Here is a 15,798-nt window from a genome sequence, read left to right on the forward strand (position 1 = left end):
TAATGTTCTCAGAGACCATGTTTTAAAGACAGCTTATGTTGCCGACTCAGGGTTTTCTCAATCAGCAGAGCACACCGTCTCCACTCCACTCGACAGGGGCGCCAGGAGAGAAGCGGGAGGCGTTGTCTTAAACACATCAGGGCAATTTTCACCTCTATCTTATCACCACCTTCAAGATGCATTATTTTCATCTGAAGTGAGGTTCCAATTTTTGGAAGAAAAAAAAAAAAAAAGCCTTTCCTCTCTCCCAACCTCATTTTCTCTCTCTCTCTCTCTCCTGAGGGAAGCGTCGGGGAAGAACATTCTTCCACTTGCTACGGTTTGGGAGCCCATAAAACACGCCAACGGCTGGAGTGTTTTGCCCTGATAAACCCCCCTCCCGGCCCACCAGGCCGAGCTGGGGCGGGGGATCCACGTGGACAGGAAGCAGGTGGGCAGCACGGGGACTGCCACCCTGTCCCCGCGCCTCCCGCCTCCGAAAGCCGAGGGGCCGAGGGGTGGGGAAGTGTGTTTTATCCACAAGCGTGTACCCCACTCCCCCCTCAGATCCCGTGGGCTTTCTCAACACCAAGGGCTGCTTTAGTGTTTTCATTTACCCGTCACCAACGCAATTGCAAGCCAGCCTTAGCACTCCACTGGAGAAGTGCCTTTTCCTTTGAACCCAGTTAAGCAAATCGGAGGGCCTGGAGGCTAAGCTTTCCTGTCCGTCTTCATCTCTGCCCTGAAAACGAAATAAAGGAGATTTCCAAAACAACTTGAGGGGTGATGGAGGAGGCAGGCAGCCTTGGGACGGCTGAGCCTGGGGGGACCTCGGAGACCACCCAAGCCGCTGGGGCTGATTAAGGAAAGGTGCCCAAATGGGCCATGGTCCATGGGGGCGTGATTCTCAAACTCTGGCGCCCGTGGAGTAAACGTGTCCCGGTAACAGTGTCTTGTGATACCTTCAGGAGCATTCACTCTCTTCCCTGCCGATTCCTTTCTTCATTCATTCCCCAAAATATCTTCGGTACCACTCGGTGCCCCGCTCTAATTACTGAGGATATAATAATTTAAAACAAATCCTCCCCCACACTCGTGGAACCCAAGCTCTGTGGGGTGAACAGACAGTAGACCAAAACATTTACACTGATGACACTTGGTGACCCGTCAGCAAGGCGTCACCAGTGGATTAGAAGTGTGTCTCGAGTGGCCGCTGCGGAACCACGGCAGCGCATGAGGTCTCCGTGGCCAACACCTCTTCCCTCTGCCTCCAGCAGGTGGTCCCTCGGTCCACCCGCGTCACATGATCGCCCAGCATCATTGCTCAAAGAACCTTCGGTCAGGGCACTTATGCAGAGAGACTATATCTGGACTTACTCTCTGCTCCCTGGTCCCACCGCCTTCTGTCTGCAGGGGCATTTCCAGCAGGAAGGAGAGAGGTCCACGTACGGGGCTGTGGGTTTGAACATGCTGCTCCCTCCAACCGTGACTGAAGACGGCGTGTGGCAGGAAGCCGGTCAGCACAAATGGGTGACCCGTGACCATACTCAGGTTGGCGCTGGGCACAGGCGCCGCAGGATTACTGTGTTTGCACGTGAGTGCCGACACCCCCTGACATCCGTGGCAGCTTGAGAAATGAGAACCCTAGAGGGACAAGAATTGGACTTTATTATCTTGAGAGTCCTTCCTTAGGGCACGCATTCTCTCTCTCCCCTCACACACCCCATCTGTCTGTCTCTCTTTTCCTCCCTCTCTGTCTCTCTCTGTCTCTGTCTCTCTGGCCGTAACCACGAAACATGAGAGGTGACTAATGTTCTTATAGCTTTCCGAGATGATTTCAAGACCTGGCTCTTCGACACCTACAGGGCCATTCATATCTGCTCTTGGTGATTCAGATTCATAGTTTATAGCGAGCGACACTCTCGAGAGCTGAGGAGATGCTCCAGTAAACCCAGCTCACTCATAAACCTTTACAAATCCGCTTTGCTGGTGTGTCTATTTTATTTTATTTTATTTTAAAGATTTATTTATTTGAGTGGGGAGGTGGGCAGAGGACAGAGGGAGAGAGAGAACCTCAAGCAGACTCCCCGCCGAGCGTGGAGCCAGACACGGGGCTAGATCTCACAACCCTGAGATCATGACCTGAGCCAAAACCAAGAGTCAGACACTCAACTGACTGTACCACCCAGGAACCCCATTTTTTAATTTAAATTTTAATTTATTTTTAGTAATCTCTACACCCAACGTGGGGCTCGAACTCAGGACCCCGAGATCAGGAGTTGCATGCTCCTCGGACTGAGCCAGGCAGGTGCTGCCCCCCGCCCCTGCCGTGTGTCTATTTTACAATCAGGAGATGGGTCCACGTGGAAATTATTTTGTTCCAACCAACTGGTGCCAAGTTGGTTCCTAACGTCCCCACGGTCCTGACCCCATTATTCTTTCCTCCAGGCAGACAGACACACGGGTAGACATGGCACCCTGGGAAGGGCCACGCGGGTGCCATTGGGGCTCTGTTCCCCTCCGGGGTGGGCGTGATAGAGAATCCCTGCTCTGTAACACCCACATCCACAATCTTGCCATACCGTCTCTGGCCCCCAAAGCAACCCACCCACAATGCCTTTTAACCTTTTTTACCTGAAGAGATAATGTATCCTTGGGTTCCCAGGCCCAGCTTCTCTCTTGTGGAATTCAAAAGAAAAGGGAGGGAAGAAAAATGAACTAGCATGTTGTCCTCTCCCTGGCACCGGGCACCGTCCTGGGAGCTCACAGAATTCTCATCTAATCCTTGGAACAACCCCAGGGACAGGCCTTGTTTCCAGTTCATAAAGGAGGAAATGAAGGCTTCTGCAGGAGGGTAGTTAACCAGGTCAAGGTGACTCAGCTAGACTAAGCCCGAGGCAGGATGTCAGACCCCAAAGCCCACGCTCCTGCTTCTGCAACGAGCTGCCCCCAAAACACTGCTCCTGGCTGCAGCAGAAACAGTTCCAACAGTCAGGCTGTCCTGCATGATATTTGGCCAGACTCTGCCAACGACACTAACCTTCTCCCTTCTTCCGTTAGCTCTCCAACCTGTCTGTCATCGTGAGGGCCGTCCTTCCTGCTGCCACTTCCTAGCCTTGCCAGTGCCCCTTGGGTCATGTCTTTACACCTGCTCTTCTCTTTCTGCCGCTTGCCTTGGAGACCGCTGCCCTCCCGCCTACTCTGTCCTGGCCTCTCTCTGCATGCCCTGCGTCTCGTTAGCCCTGCACAAGCTCCCAGGGGCGTGTCAGCCGTGCAAATACTACCTGTCGCATGCGACAGGAGAACGGCCACATTAGGTGATTCTGGGGAACGCAGATTTGTCTCAGAATCTTGCTTCTTGGGGCGCCTGGGTGGCTCAGTCATTGAGCGTCTGCCTTCGGCTCAAGTCATGATCCCAGGGTCCTGGGATCGAGCCCCACATCGGGCTCCCTGCTCCGCGGGGGGCCTGCTTCTCCCTCTCCCACTCCCCCTGCTTGTGTTCCCTCTCTGGCTGTCCTTCTCTCTGTCAAATAAATAAAATCTTAAAAAAAAAAAAAAGAATCTTGCTTCTTGTCTCCATCCTTATACCCAGGTTAATTCCCGCTGGATCATCGATCTCAATGAGGAAAAGGAAACCATCAAAGTACAAGAAAAATACCTACATGGATGTTTTTAGGTTTTGGAAGTTGCAAAAGTTTTCCAAGTGTGTAGGGCATAAATCCAAGTCAACAAATTGAGGAATACAATTAACACAAAGACGTGGTTGAAACTGGGTCTCAGATCATGCATGGGAATTTTTAAGGGGACAAGGAGGGAAAGGGACCCAGAGAGAAAACAAACGTTTGGTTCATTTGGGCTCAGAAGCGTAAACTGTCTTTTGAGCTGTGTTTCCACGTTTTTATCACCCACGTAGGTCATAACCTGGAGTAAAATCCCGTGGGCGGTCAGGGAACCACACTCACCAGCTCAGGGGAGATGGTAATAAGTAGCACGTGCTGGGCCCAGGTGTGTCCTGGCAAATAGCCACCCCCCTGTGCTTCTCTCTCCCTTCTCTCCCTCTCCTTCCCTCCTCCAGCAAGAGGCAGAAACCAGTGTGCAACATTTTCCCCACTGTCAGGGAGTGGGGAGACGGGGTGGAGGGAGACCGTGAGGATTGTAATCAAATGTGTAACTGGTTTATGGAGCGGTCTCAGCCTCGGGGATATAAACATAAAAACATAAAATGGTTTTACATGTTCTCTAATCAATGCCATCAGCCATACTCTGTCAAATTCCGCCTTCCATCTCCTGCTGACATTTCACCCCCTGCTTTCTGGTCCCTTTCAGTTATTAGAAATTCCCTCTGGTTCAAACCATGACCTCAGTGTAGTTCTGAGTCCTCGGTCCCATCCCCCCACCCAAGCGCAGCTGTGGCCTGAGACAGGTGTGGGAAGGGCTGGAGGCTTGGCTCTCTGACTTGGTCCGGTTCCATCTGCCCCCCAGGGAGCTCCTGCCCTGGAGGTGGTCTCCATGGAGGTGGCAGGCCCATCCCCCTCCGACTTCCCTAGGGTGATGTTCAGACTCGAGCTAGACAGCCCCATGGCTGAGAACACCCTCCAAAAAGACACCTATGTCCCCCAGGCCGTGCCAATGGTCTGGGCCCTTAACCCTTTGTGGGGCATCCCTGGGCGATTCACAATTGCTGCCTGTCCTCAGTGTCACGATCATTCACAAGGACCCACAGGAGTCAGTGAGGTGCTCCGCAATGCTTCCTGTGTCCTGGGAAGATGTGGGTTGCGGGACCCCCTGTCCTTTCTTTCTGGCAAAGGCATCCCAGTCCCTACCTGCCCAGTCATCACCAGCTGCTCCAGCCAGAGTCCTGTCCTGGGAATGCTCCAGGTGGGAAGTGGACAGCAGTTCCTATGTTTGCATGCACACCACACTCCAAAGGACCCAGGCCGGGCTCTCCCGGGGACGCCTTCTTCACGCCCGGGTCTGTCCAGAGGGCAGAACGGGGAAGATTAGAGCCCAGCAAGCCCCCAGCTAGAAGCCCATCCCCCATGGCCTCTCCTCACAGACCCTGTCAATGCTGAGAATTATCCCCTGGAGCCCCACTGTGTGGTTTGCTGGGGAGGGAAACACTCCCTCACTTGGCGCCCCCCGCCCACCAACTGGAACATAGAATAAAATCACAATAGATTAAACACTTATAATGAAGCAATTCCCATACATTATTTCATTTACTCTAAGAGAAATATTCTACTTTTGCCTCCATCTTATAATGAAAAAGTTGAGATTTAGGGAGTGTGTTTTGTCCAAGATTGCATGATCAGAACGGTGCATTAATCTGTTTCTCTGTGTAACAAAGAAATCTTATGAATCTCAATGACGCTGGGGGCAGGGGGGTGGGTAGGCAAACCATGGCCAGTGAGCCAGATCCAGTCCAACACCTATTTCCCTAAGGCCCACTAGCCAAGAATGGTTTTTACATTTTAAATGGTCAAATAAAAATTCACAAGAGGACTATTTTGTGACATGAGAGATTTGTGTATACTCCAAATGTCGATGTCCATAAAGAAAATGTTATTAGACAAAGCCACGCTCATCTGTGTATGGATTGTCTATGGCTGCTTTGTCCTACACCGTCGGAGTTGAGGAGTTGGAACAGAGACCATCTGGCCTTCACAGCCTAAAATAATTAGTAGCCGGTCCTTTAAAGAAGAAGTTAGCCAAACCCTGCCAACATTGATTTTTCTCACTCCCAGTTCTCTGGGTCTGCGACGGCTATTTCCGGGCTGCAGGCTGGGTTTGTGGGGGGAGCTCCATCTGCACCTGCCTGGGGCCAGGAGGACCCAGGGCACGTGTCCGTCTCACGGTGGGTGGAGGAAGTACAGTGGAAATGATGTTTTGGAACGTTGGTGAGGTCCGGAGTCACAGCCAAGGAAGAATTCTTGAGATGTCTTTGGTGCAAAAAAGGTGGTTTTATTAAAGCAGGTGGACAGGATCCGTGGGCAGAACGAGCTACTGGGGCGTGCTGCCCCGGGATTGTGACGGGCCACTGAATATATACTTTGGGGTTGGGGGGAAATCAAGACAAAGGGAAGTTTCAAAAGGACTTTTATCTGCTAAAGAAGACTCACAGGATCCTGGAGGTCTGGCTACTGTCAAGCTAAGGTTGTTTTTCCCTCTAGCAAGGCATTAATATTAAAACGCTTGGGGGGGGGCGCCCGGGTGGCTCAGTCAGTTAAGCTTCTGCCTTGGCTCAGGGTCCTGGGATTGAGCCCCCGCATTGGGCTCCCTGCTGAGCAGGGAGTCTGCTTCTCCTCCTCCCTCTGCCTGCCGCTCCCCCAGCTTGTGCTCTCTCTCTATCTCTGTCAAATAAATAAATAAAATCTTTTAAAAAAATAAAACAGTTGGGAGCTTCCTGGAGGAACATTATACTCTGCCGGCCTCAAGTATTTGTCAATGGGCTGCAGGTTGTAAGGACATCTCATTTTATCTACATTTCCTTCTACCTTTGTCTCCCACATCAGAAACACAGGACTCACTGAAGGCCCTGCCTGGGGCCACGTGGTCCCTTCCCCCACAGCCACAGGCCGTGCCCATTCCAGCAGGAGGTAGTCCAGACTCACACGCCAAAGGGCAGCAGGGCCTAAATCTGATACAGGGAGTGAGTGGAGAGTTGGGAGCCAAGATCTCATTCATCGACCACAGGTGGGGACCTAGGATTTGAACTCAGGACCCTCTGCCTCAAAAGCATGTGTTTGTTCGTCCTGCCTCACTGACTCTTATCCTGGGCAATCCGTCATAGGTGCAATAAAGAGAAAAAGAGTGGGGAAAAGAATGCAGGACGATTTTCCCATCGCTCTCCACCGCAAGGGTTATTCCTGAGCACCACTAGGCACCGTCTCAAGGAGCCACACAACTGGCCAGCGCCTGGAGACGGAGCGGAGCAGAATGGCTTCTGGGGCCGCTGGAAAGCCTGGGGCCTGAGCTGGCAAGAGCACTCGGTTCTTCAGGAATGCCATTGTGGGTAACTGAATAGCCATGCCCACGGGAGGTCGAAAAATTCCAAAGACCCATTCATTTCACTTCCCCAGCAGGCATCCTCCAGAACAAACTGCTTTCAGAGTCAGAATATAAATAAGTCATGTGTGTCTAGAAGCCCTTACACAGGAGAGGGGAAAAAAAGGAGAAGGGAACTCTACGACACCCCCCCCCCCCCCGTTCCCCTGCCCATTTTTCACTAAAGCAGGAAGGAGCAGACCCAGTCCCGAGCCTGCTGGTTGTGACAGATGAGGCCGGGCGGAAGTCGGGAGCCATGAAGTGTTGGATGCGCTGAGCGGCGGGGCTGGGAGCAGCGTGGGAGAGGATGATGAACAGGCACCCGGGCATTACACCCGCGTGGTGAGCACCCCCGCGGCCCGCGGCTTGTTCTCTTTGTCATCGTGGAATCGGACGCTTGCCAAGCAATCGACAGGAGACAGAAAGAATTTATAAAACATGTACATGCTACTCACTCTTGTAGCTGCTGTTTTGAAAGAAAGACACCGGGAGAAAAGAAATGTAGCAAATAATAGAGCGACGCTGACATGTTGTGGAACCCTGGGAGACAGAGCTGATTTTCTTGTCAAGCTCCACTGAAAATCGAAGATGCCAGGAAGCGGTGGACGGAGAGGATCTGCGAATAGCCACATGTCAGAAATACTGGGCTTGATGACATGTCTTCAGGGCTCAAATCCCTACATATGCTGTCCTTCCGAATCGTGGTCCCGATAAAATAAAATACTCTGGGGCAAGGTCTTTACTTCCATATGTAGAGGAATAAAAACTACCACTTACTGGGAACTCATCTGTGCCAAGCACAGCAGGTTTACGATCAGGGTTCCCATTAACTCTACATTGTGAGGGAGACCTAACTATGCCCACACGACACCCGAGGGAACAGACTGAAACAGAAAGGCTCAGTGACTGGCCTGAGGCAGCCCTGCTCATGGGTAATAGAGCCCAAGGTTGAAAATTGGATTTGCCAGAGTCCAGACCAGTGTTTTCCATTTATGACACAGCCTCCCAAAACATTAGGTTAAAACACTTTACCTCCAAGTGGACAAGATTGAGGCAATTTATGCTGCTGCAAAATTGTTTTGCAAAATTAAAAGCCTGTCCTCCCAATGATGAGCTCCCAGCAGCTCTGACTCACTCACTACATGTCAGCAGCAGCCAAATCAACCCCCCAGGTTGTCCCGCTCCATTTATTACTACGATGAGCCTCATTGGGTAAGAGTGAGGCTTTGGGATCCACACCCAGGGGGCTTTCCCCCTAGCTATTTCCTACCCTTTCCCCCCTACATTCTGTTATGAACATTTTCAAATATACAGTAGAGCTGAAAACATTGACAGTGAACATGCACAGATCTACCATCTAGATTCGACCTTTACCACTTAACTGCTCTTGCCTTGTCTGTTCATATCTATCCCTCAGGCCAGACGCTTCGCTCCTGGACCTGTTTTGAAAACATAAGCAGAACTATAGTGGTATTAGTTGCATTATTAACTTAGCTCCACGTTCTCTACTTAATTATATTTTATGAACCTCTTAACCTCATGCATGATCAATTATTAACTTTGCCTTTTTACCCCTACTCCCTGTTTACCCACTGGTTGTAGAAACCTAATGGGGGCCAGAAGGTGACATTTGTCTTGACGTATTTGATCATACCAGGTCCCAAATGGTGCCTCATTGTCCAGAAGATTGTTTCTAGAACCCCCTCCCTCAAGGTTTCAAGAGCCCCCTTACCCACCTCTCATGTATATAAGCTGCCCTAGACTCAGCAGGCAAGGCAGCTTTGGGAATGATCCCCTGCCTTCTCTTTGTCCAGCTGCCCTTCTGATGACAAAACTTTCTTTTTGCTTCAAAACCGGTATCTCAGGAGCGCCTGGGTGGCTCAGTCGGTTAAGCGCCTGCCTTCGGCTCAGGTCATGATCCCAGAGTCCTGGGATCAAGTCCCACTTAGGGTTCCTTACTCAGCGGGGAGCCTGCTTCTCCCCCTCCCTGTCCCTCTGCCGCTCCCCTGCTTGTGCGTGCCCCCATGCGCTCTCTCCCTCTCTCAATAAATAAATAAAATCTTTAAAAAAAAAAAAGAAAACTGTAGCCAACTGAAGCAAGAAAAAAGACAAACAGTATCAGGAATAGAAAGCGGGACCTAACTCCAGACTTAGTAGATTTTTAAAATAATACATGAATACTATGAACAACTCTATGTCAACACATTTGAAAATGTAGATGAAATGGAGAATTTTCTAAAGAAATGTAAATTACCAAAATTGACTTAAGGAAAACTTGAATAAACAATTAACATTAAAGAAATTGAATCTGTATTCACAGTCTCTCTGCTTCCCACTCCTCAAACACCAAGGAAAAAAATACTTGTTTCAGGGGCACCTGGCTGGCTCTGTTGGTGGAGCATGCGACTCTGAGTTTGGGGTTCAAGACCCACGTTGGGCATAGAGTTTACTTTAAAAAAAAATGAACACATAGTACTTGTTTCAGAAGAAAAAGGGGGAGGGAACAGGAGCAGCACCACCCAATCTAAAGCCAAAACCAAACAAAGGCCATCAGGAGAAGGAAAAGTAAAGACCCAGCTCCCTTCTGAAGGCATGTGCAAGATACGGAAATTAAATAATGGCAAATTTAACTTTGTGGACATCAAACAAAATTGGTTGTGTTTTATTCCAGGCATGTAAAAACAATAAGATCACAAACTCTCTTAGTGCCATTCAGGTTAAAAGAGAACAACTATGTGACCATCTTAATGGTCTGAGAAAAAACACCCAATACAAATCATAGTCACTCTTGAGTTTAAAACACTCTTAACAAACTAGAATTAAAAAGTAACTTTCCGGGGCACCTGGGTGGCTCAGTCATTAAGCGTCTGCCTTTGGCTCAGGTCATGATCCCAGGGTCCTGGGATGGAGTCCCGCATCGAGTCCCGCATCGAGCCCCGCATCGAACTCCGCATCAGGCTCCCTGCTCTGCAGGAAGCCTGCTTCTCCCTCTCCCACTCCCCCTGCTTGTGTTCCCTCTCTGTGTCTCTTTCTGTCAAATAAATAAATAAAATCTTTTTAAAAATTTAAGAAAAAGAATAACTTTCCAGGGCACCAGGGTGATCTAGTCAGTTGAGCATCTGACTTGGGATCAGGTGATGATCCCAAGGTCCTGGGATTGAACCCTGCGGTAGGTGGGCTCCCTGCTTACGGGGCGGGGTGGGGGGGTGGGTCTGCTTCTTCCTCTCCCTCTGCCCCTCCCCCTTTTATGCTCTCTCTCTCTCTCAAATAAATAAAATCTAAAAAAAAAGTAACCTTCCTACCTGATAAACAGGATTCATCAAAAGCCTACCATTAATATATTTAATAGTGACATTTTGCGAAGAATTGTAATAAAGCCCCAGGGAAGGGGCACCTGGCTCGCTCTTTGGTGGAGCATGCACTGTTCATCTCGGGGTTGTGAGCTTGAGCCCCATGTTGGGTGTAGAGATTACTTTTAAAAAAATCTTAAAAAAAAAAAAGCCCTTGGGAAGACAAAGATGGCCCCACTCCTGTTCAACCTTGTACTGAACATACTGAGTGCACATAGTGCCCACCTTTCACTCGACACTGTGCCAGGTGCAGGGTATACAAATATCATAGGATCTGACCAGCAGGGCAAAATGCAGGACCTCGTGGGCCCGATGCAGTCGGGGAGACAAGCAGGTAGAAACAGACCATGTAATAGGATGGAGCCATAGTGGGGTGGCGGGTAAGGTGCTGAGGGAGAGGAAGGAGGGGTACCCCACTCTCTCTGAGGGGGGCTAAGTTATAATTTCAAAAAAAAGTTAAAAACATGAGTATCACATATAAAATGACTATGTAGAAGTAATTTTTCCAACTTGCTAATTAATGAGGAAACCAAGAAGACGTTAAGACCAGCTGAAAAGAGAATGGGAAAATCAGCCACGTATGTAGGCAATCAGGGATGCTAGAATGGGTTTGCTAATCGATGCCACACTGCTGAGTGTCCTACGGGGCATTAACACAGAATGTTTGACATCATTTTCTCCTGAGGACAGACACCAGTTGTATCTTTGGGGGACAAAATCCATTTGCATTGTTATGGACAAAAATTATTTCGGTTTTCTACAACTTAACACCCCCCCCCATTCGGAGCTGTAAAGTAGCCTCGTGTACACCCTCCTCCAGAGCCAGGCGAGCCCTGGGGAGGGGGCTATGCCCACACCCTATTGAAAGTGTGCTCATATCCTTCTGCCCATTTTCAAGGGGACAATCCCTCTGCGCAGGAGACTACGTCGGTCCGTTCACACCTGCAAGACCACCTTAGAGCACCTCAATCTAGCACAGTAGAATGACCCAGGAGCTTTTACTTTTTATTTTTTTAAGATTTTACTTATTTATTTGACAGAGAGAGAGAGTTCGAGCACAAGCAGGGGGAGTGGCAGGCAGAGGGAGAGGGAGGAGCAGGGAGCCCGATGCGGGGCTCTATCCCAGGACCCTGTGATCATGACTTGAGCCGAAGGCAGATGCTTAACAACTGAGCCACCCAGGCAACCCCGTGAAAGGGGAGCTTTTAAACATCTTGATTCCCAGGCCACACCCCAGACCCATAAAATCAGTATTTCGGGGGGGAGGGGGATGCAGGGGAAGTCCCTGGTGTCAGGCTCTTTAAAGCTCCTAGGTGATTCTGATGTGCTTCCAAAGTTAAGAACTGCTACTCTGAAGACATCCAAGCAAGAGCAGTTGGCCGGCTCCACTCTCCTCCCCTCCCACTCTCCACTTACCCCTCCCGCTCCTCTCCTTCCCTCCCTCCTCCCCAGCTCTTCCCCATCCCTCCTCTCCTCTCCTCTCCTCTCCCTCCCAGGCCCAGCCTGGTTTCCATGGTGCCTCTGGGGGGGCGGGGGGTGTCCTGAAACTTGCCTACTTTTGTGCAGAAAACACCAAGTGGGGGCAGCCCAGGACAACCCCCTTCCATCCCCACCCTGGGGGATGGTCCAGGAAGATGGTATCTTTTGAAAATGTTTTCCTCCAACACCCAGAAGGAACCCACAGCTTGAGAGCAGCAAATGAGAAGAAATCTATCACCCTCAGGAAATTGGTTCCGGCGGCCCCGCAGAGCGACAGTCATCAGAAGCCCTTGGAGTGCCCGGCTAAATAAAAAGGTTTAAAACTAATGCACCAGCTGCTGCAGGAAAACATGTAACCCCAAGATGGGTGGGCTGTGGGGCTGCCCTTATCTGCTAGGCAAGGGCATAAATCTGGGCACACAGGGGGGCCCCACCTCCCACTGGCTCCTTTCACAGAGCAAATCTGCTCTCAGCCTCCAGAACATGTTTTCAGCCTGAGAAGAGCTGCAAAGCCAGGGCAGGATGCCGGCCTCCTCAGAAAGGGGGTGTGCGGGGGAGGGGGGTGTCAGGTTCAAAGGCAAACAATACCCATGACTCCCTGGGCCCCAAAGGGAAGTCTCCTAAGGTGGGTACAGAAGACAGCTCTTGTCTGCTGAACCCCGGGCTTGCTCCAGTCCCTTGGCCTCTGAGCAAGGACACCGAGAGCCACTCAGAGTGGTGACAGGGCTTAGCCAGGTCCTCCTTGGCCTCTCTGAGCCACTAGACTGAAGAGCAATAGAGTCCTCATTAAGATGAGCGGGAGGCACTCCGCGAACCACTAGGCAGCACTCCAAGCCCAGGCATTGTTTCTACCCCTCCATCGGACTCTTGTAAGATGTGCCACTACGGGCGAAGAGGTTGTTTGTTACACATCAAAGTGACAGCGGGTCTCGCAAATCAGTGAATCCCTGCCAATCTGCAGAGTTCCTGTTACAGGTATAAATGTGCCCGGCATTCGGAGGGGACATTTTGAAAAGAAAGACACAGAGAAGTGCATCTGCCATTTCCCCAAGGATTGCTTCCTGAGCACCAGCTGTCACCTGGCCCTTTCATCCTTGAGCCTCCAAACACCATGCACAGCACCGGAGGCAGAGGCCAGAGTCCCCGCCCCTGTCCCTCCGGCAACAGGAGCACCTAGTTAAAAGGCTGTACTTTGCAAACTCCCTTGTAGCCAATGTGACAAATCAAGGTGTCTGCAGGGCTGACTCTTGCTGGAGGCTCCAGGGAGAAGACTTTCCTTGCTCTTTCCAGCTTCTAGAGGGCACTGCATTCCTTGGCTCATGGCCCCCTTTCCCCACCTTCAAGTTCAGCAGCTTCCAGGGTCAAGTCTCCTCTCTGTCTCTCACTCTCCTGCTTCCGTCTTACAAGGACCCTTGTGATGACATTGGGCCCACCTGGACAGTCCAGGACAATCTCCCCATCCCAGGGTTCCTAGCTTCATCTCATCTGCAAAGTCCCTTCTGCCCTGTGAGGTGACACATTCACAGGGTCCAGGGACTAGGGCATGCACAGCAATGGGAGCAATTGTGCTTTTCATCCCAGACCCACTATACCACTGTCCCTCTGGCCTCACCCACGCAGATGACTTCCTTTGGGAACTGTCCACTCTGTGCCGCTCCTCACCCCACCCTCCCTACACCAGCTAGAGAGGAGAGGACGGAGGGGAGCTGGAGTTCCAGAGGCCTGACCCCATCCGTGTGGGGTTCCTGAGCCCCTGCAGCTGCTCCATCCCTGGACACATCAGGTACATGAACGAATAAGTCCACTTTTTTAATATAAGTCGCGTTGGGTTTCTGTCACCTTTACCTGCAAGACCCCACACTCTTTCAGGATGTTCCTTGAGGGTCCTGGAAGGGGAGGCCAGGTGCCAGAGGCTGGGGCTGCACCCTCTCCGTGAGGTGGCTCCGGGCGAGCCCCCCGCAGCCCCCCGCAGCCCCGGGGCTGCGGTCAGAGGGGGCTCCGCTCTCGGAAGGCCGGCACTGGGCACTGAGGACCGAGGAGCCTGGGGAGGCCAGGCCCCAGCTCTACCTAGGAGATTCGGGAGACATGCAGCCCCCGCCCTGGCTGCTCAGGCCATCTCTGCTGGGGAGGCCGGAAAGAAAGCAGAAGGCAGGCAGGGCAGCTCGAGCAATCACCATCTGCCCCCAGTGGGGCATGTGGCACTTCCGCAGTCCTCTTGATTGGAACATAACCTTAAAGGCCCTGTCTGCTAGCGTGGGATGTTATTCAGTCACAAACAGAAATGAAGCACCGATACATGCCAAAACTTGGATTAGCGTCGAAAAGAGGTGCCCCATCGCCGCGGACGAGCACCCGCCGGCTCCGGCCCCTTTAAGACGACCTTGGAGGACCCAGTTTCAAAGCCCAGGGCGACCCTCTGGCTGCCGCCTCTATGGTGCGTCGTCACTTCCGGCCGGAAGTGCGTGTGCGGAGCGGTTTCGGCGCAGGGGGCGGGGAGCGAGTAGAGGCGCGTGGTTCCTCGTGTCTAAGAGAGGGGGACTCCTCGCTTCCGGCTGGTGGTCGACCGCGGCCCGCGGGGTGACGCGGGGGTGTGCGCCGTCACCGGCTCCAGCCTGAGCAGCAGGGCCCCGGACGGGGGAGGCGGAGGGGGCTTGGGCCGAACTCAGGCCCGACGCCGGGTCGGGGCTGCGGCAGGTGCGGCTGCTGCCCGACGAGCGCCCAGACCGGGCGGCCGGGGCCAGCGCGGGGGTCTGGGGAGCGCGTAGATAGCGGATGAGACTCCTCTTCCTAGAGCACGTTGTGTGACTCTTTCCCCAGGGTTTCCTCAGAAAACGAGAACTTTCCAGCCCTCGGCGACTAGAAGCGGGCAGGCAGCGGTTGGCCATTTCCTCCTGGTCGGTGAGAGCACTCAGAGCGCGCTCAGTTTGGGGGATCCAGGTACGTCAGGCACCGAGACGAAGACTCTTAAGGCCGATGGTCTGGGGAAAGGCTCCTGTGTTGCTGAACCTGCCCGGGTGTGGGTGCAGCCTTGTACCAGGCAGCCCGACCCTGACCTAGAGTAAATTCCCGGGAGCAGTTTTTCCTGGGGTTTGAATTTGCAGTAACAGGTGTGAACATTCTAGCAGCAGTTTGATGATCATGTATAATACTGCAAACAGGACCCGCGCTGAAAAGAAAACCCTTAGAGTTAGGACCGGGGAGCAGTGGCTTCCGAAAATCTGCAAACGGTTGACCTCATAAATATCGATTGATACTTGGGCCGGGCACCGTGCTGAATGTTAGTGGGTGCAGAGATGAACAAGACAGCCCAGGCCCTTGTTCTCAGGGAGCTAAAGCCCCTTGGGGAGATGAGGTCAAATGATTGCACTAAAGAGGGTGTAATTCAAGCTGAGGCTGAAACTCTGAAGGAAAGCACATTCCTGTTAGCAACGTTACGGGGAGCGTGATGGAGGCTTTCCTGAGGATGGGATCCTTGAGCTGGACTCTGAAGGATGAGTGGGAGTTCTGTGGAAGGCCAGGGGGGTGGCTTGTGCTAAAGGTCCAGCGACCTAGCAAGTGCGGCCAGTGGAGGACCTGGAAGAAGACCATTGTAACCCAAAAAGCAAGTGGTGTGGGGTGAAGTTGAAAAGGTGGAGAAGGGCCAGACGGCACAGGACCTGTGGCTCCCGCAAGCATTTTGGTCTTCCCTAAGAATGCAGGGGTCATTCTGGGTTTTAAACAAGAGGATGATGTGCTGAAATCTGTAATTTCAAGACAGCAGTATGTACAGAAAGTGCCTTCCAGTGGAACTCCCAGCAGTGTTGGAAATGGTCTATATCTGCACTGTTTGTTAGAGTTCCACAATCCACACGTGGCTGTTGAGCACTTGGCAGTGTGGCTGGTGCTACGGAGGAACTGGATTTTTCATTTTACTTTAAATGTAAATAACCACGTGTGGCCAGTGGCC

General features: G+C 51.9%; 2 long non-coding RNA genes and 1 other non-coding gene across 8 annotated transcripts in view; 2 read left to right on the forward strand and 1 right to left on the reverse strand.

The window, feature by feature from the left end:
• Positions 1 to 14,129, reverse strand: LOC118537250 (uncharacterized). 2 transcript variants are annotated; one of them, XR_013445236.1, is made up of 5 exons: positions 13,698 to 14,129; positions 8,406 to 8,462; positions 7,479 to 7,639; positions 4,803 to 4,953; positions 1 to 1,623 (listed from the first exon to the last, which is right to left on the reverse strand). It is a non-coding gene; the product is annotated as an uncharacterized LOC118537250 (long non-coding RNA). The 2 variants fall into 2 exon arrangements; XR_013445237.1 differs by having other exon boundaries at positions 8,406 to 8,485.
• The window catches only part of LOC118537248 (uncharacterized), a 26,079-nt gene continuing 23,803 nt past the window's right edge, over positions 13,523 to 15,798 (forward strand). For 2 of the 5 annotated variants that reach the window (XR_013445234.1, XR_013445232.1), the window contains exons 1-2: positions 14,316 to 14,546; positions 14,670 to 14,789. This is a non-coding gene — a long non-coding RNA (uncharacterized LOC118537248). Of the gene's footprint in view, positions 13,636 to 14,121; positions 14,287 to 14,315; positions 14,547 to 14,669; positions 14,790 to 15,798 lie in introns of those variants that run through there. The other 3 variants (XR_004918019.2, XR_013445233.1, XR_013445235.1) reach the window with 2 other exon arrangements.
• LOC118537252 (small Cajal body-specific RNA 16) lies at positions 14,826 to 15,012 on the forward strand. The gene has a single exon (XR_004918027.2).

This window comes from Halichoerus grypus, chromosome 2 (assembly GCF_964656455.1).
Source record: "Halichoerus grypus chromosome 2, mHalGry1.hap1.1, whole genome shotgun sequence".
Lineage (NCBI taxonomy): Eukaryota > Metazoa > Chordata > Mammalia > Carnivora > Phocidae > Halichoerus > Halichoerus grypus.